This window comes from Haplochromis burtoni, unplaced genomic scaffold, assembly GCF_018398535.1.
Source record: "Haplochromis burtoni strain Fernald_Lab_line unplaced genomic scaffold, NCSU_Asbu1 Contig_45, whole genome shotgun sequence".
Lineage (NCBI taxonomy): Eukaryota > Metazoa > Chordata > Actinopteri > Cichliformes > Cichlidae > Haplochromis > Haplochromis burtoni.
In genome coordinates this window covers 1,614,150-1,617,250 of record NW_024582406.1, presented here as the reverse complement: position 1 = coordinate 1,617,250, position 3,101 = coordinate 1,614,150, and the positions used below count along the sequence as shown (strand labels likewise).

The window sequence follows — 3,101 nt, the reverse complement described above, 5'->3', positions numbered from 1 at the left end:
ATGTGCAGGAGGAAGCTTTGGCCTGTGGCTTTTCTATGGAAATCTGGATCTCCCCCAACAGCAGATGCACTTGTGATGAATCAGCACTGATGTCTAGAATTTGTGGATCCTGCACATTAAAATGCACGAGCTTTTAATTATACCAAATATAGTTGAATTAGGCTTTAGTTAAAATTACTAAATAGAAATAGAACAACAAAATTAAAAATAAAACAATCATCTTCTCATACCTGCAATTTAAACTGGATTTCCATGTTCTCCTGTTTGAGTTCCTTTATATCCTTCTTCAGGTAGCTGCAAAACCTTTTCATAGTAGCATCCCATTCTTCCGCTTCCTTTCACATGATATCATCTAACAAGTCATCACAGAGTTTAAGCATGGCAAGAATTTCTGGTGGTGTGGGGACTGAGTGCACGTTGATCAGATCGTACATTTTGCAAACTGATTTCAGCTCTTTGTTAGCAAAACGAGAAATGGAAATATGGAGTTGAGTAAATCAGAAAAAGAAAGCTGAGGAAAAAGAAAACAAGCTGCTGTGTTTTGTTGGTTTATCACATTTAATTGTTAAACAGGAACATCTCACCGTCTCCTCAATCTCATCCAGAAATGTGAGAAAGTCAACCAGCTGAGCTGTAGTAGAGGGACTGATCTGTCCTTCAACTTTGGCCTCACGAACGTCAGTGATTATGGCCTCAGCTTTCCTCTTAGCGAGTTGGGTGAGCGTGTGACTGATGACCTTAAATCACATTTTATGGTCAAAAACTTTCCAAATTTCCAAAAACAATCCACAGTAAAATGTAGGAAAAAACCAACAAAAAACAAAACAATAATGACAAAAAATGTAAATTTCAATGGAATAAGTAATAAGTTAATAAGCACTGCATCCAAATCCAAACTTTCATTCTCCTTATAGATTCTCAGAAAGTGCTCAAACATGTGTGAGTACACATTCGCAGCAGCAAATACAATCTGGAATGGTTTTTGAAGGAGAAAAATACATCAGGGCAATTCAAAGCTGTCAGGCATCTAAGGAAAACAATGCAGTAAAACCACCTGGATGCTTTGCTTGATACTTTGCAGGTAGACGTCATTTTTTAGGTTGACTTTCAAAGAGGGTGCGTTTTCATATTTATTGCCTATTTATATATGCCTTCCAGACACATATAAAAACATACAAATATACAAATAAAATCCCATGTTAATTTCAAATTAAAATTCAACATAACCAGAATAGCTCAATCATATCCAAAAATCTGACAATTTTTCAATGCATCTGAAAATAGAAATACAAAACACAATTTTTTTATAGTGACTCCATGGCCAAAGTTATCTTTTTGGCACAAACATTTTTGTGCCAGACATCGAAGGGTTTCCATAGTCTGTAGCGTGCAAAGAAGGGGATGCATAGCAGCTTGCACTGGATATTTTCCCACTGCTTCACAGTTAGAAATACTGCATCATCATCATCATCATCATCATCACACTGCAAAATCACAGCTTGACTGTCGAGGTCAGTACTGATGTACTCGTGAAGTTGACATTTGAAGGTAGGGTCCCGCTGTATGGGAAACAGCCATCTGGGGAGAGGAGGGGTTGACATCACATCCTTTAAGGGCTGAGAAAGGAAGGGAGAAGGTACGTGTTCCAGTTATAGTGGCAATTATGACAGAAATTTGCTTTAGACATACTTGGAACTACCTTATCACTGTAGACTATATATATTGTTTACTGATTGACTACAGCACTATATTGTTTTTTATTGTAAAATATGCTACCATGATCACAAAATTTCAAAGATCTGGTTACAAATTCCTCAAATTCTTTCTAGCAGCCTCTTTTTTTCAAAGTATGACACACTAGTTACTTTAAATAACTTAAGACTAGAGTACTTTTTGCACTGTGTATGCAATGCTTGCGACAAAAGACAAGGCCTGGAGCACACAATTTTGTAATGGCAAGCTTTTCTAAAATCATACCTCATCTCATACCTGTTGGTCACCGACATTTTTGGTGGATGGCAGAGGAGGTAGGTGGATAGCTTCATGGTGCCGTTGCTTCAGATCTTTGGTTTGAATGACTGCTCACAGGCTTTCAGGCTTTGGAGACTTGGTTTCTTTGGTTTTACAAGTCTCTTTGGCACTGCCTACATTAAAGGTAAGCATAGACCAAACTGGTTTTATTCAGCAAAGACAAACTTTTGAGAATATAAGAAGATCACTACATGCACTAGAACAAACAGCTAGGGACAAAATCAAGGCTATGGTTGTGGGATTAGATGCTGAGAAGGCTTTCGACTCAGTTAGATGGTGATTTCTTTACAAAGCACTGGAAAAATTTGGTTTCAAGCCCAATTTTATAATTTTAATAAAGACTCTGTACAACAAGACAAGGGCCTGCATAAAGATAAATGGGGATCTTTCGGATTCTTTCATCCTGGAGAGGGCTGCCCGATCTCTCCCTTCCTTCCTTTTTGCCCTATATTGAACATCTTGGTCAATTAATACGACAGTGTGAAGCTTTTAAAGGCATCACGATGGCGGGCGGGAAACAAAAAGTGGCAATGTTTGCAGATATAGCATGAAACTTAAATATATAAAATGAAACTTGCATATATAAAATGAAACTTGCATATATAAAATGAAACTTGCACATATATCTTCTTAATATACTTAGTGAAAATGAAATGTGTTTTTATCTCTTATCTTGGCCTTCCTCTTTGAGATGTAAGATGGTATAATGACCCATACCATGTGCTTCAGCTTCTGCTTGAAGTGTTCTCTCAGTTGACATCTCCATCAGTGATTGATAAATTCCCTCAAGAATTTTGCATAATCTCCTCCCAGAAACATTTTGTTGAACATTATTCATAAGCAATAGAAACGTTGCTGAATGAATATATGATCTTCAAATTGACGCAATGCAGAATCCAAATTATTTGTACCATTTGTAGTTTTAACAGCTATTGCAAAATAGTTGTCACAAAAAACAAAGCTCTACAAAGTACTGACATAGTTCATCTGATGAAATTTTGTAATATAAATAATATTTTCTTAAACGGCATTCCATAATTCATATATATGTATATGTATATATATATATA

General features: G+C 36.3%; 1 long non-coding RNA gene across 2 annotated transcripts in view; it reads right to left on the bottom strand.

Moving 5' to 3' along the window:
- Positions 1 to 386: 386 nt before the first annotated feature.
- LOC121814416 overlaps positions 387 to 3,101 on the bottom strand; it is a 51,179-nt gene continuing 48,464 nt past the window's right edge. For both annotated transcript variants that reach the window (XR_006054332.1, XR_006054331.1), the window contains 2 exons: positions 1,978 to 2,144; positions 387 to 1,616 (listed from right to left, as the gene is read on the bottom strand). This is a non-coding gene — a long non-coding RNA (uncharacterized LOC121814416). The remainder of the gene's footprint in view (positions 1,617 to 1,977; positions 2,145 to 3,101) is intronic.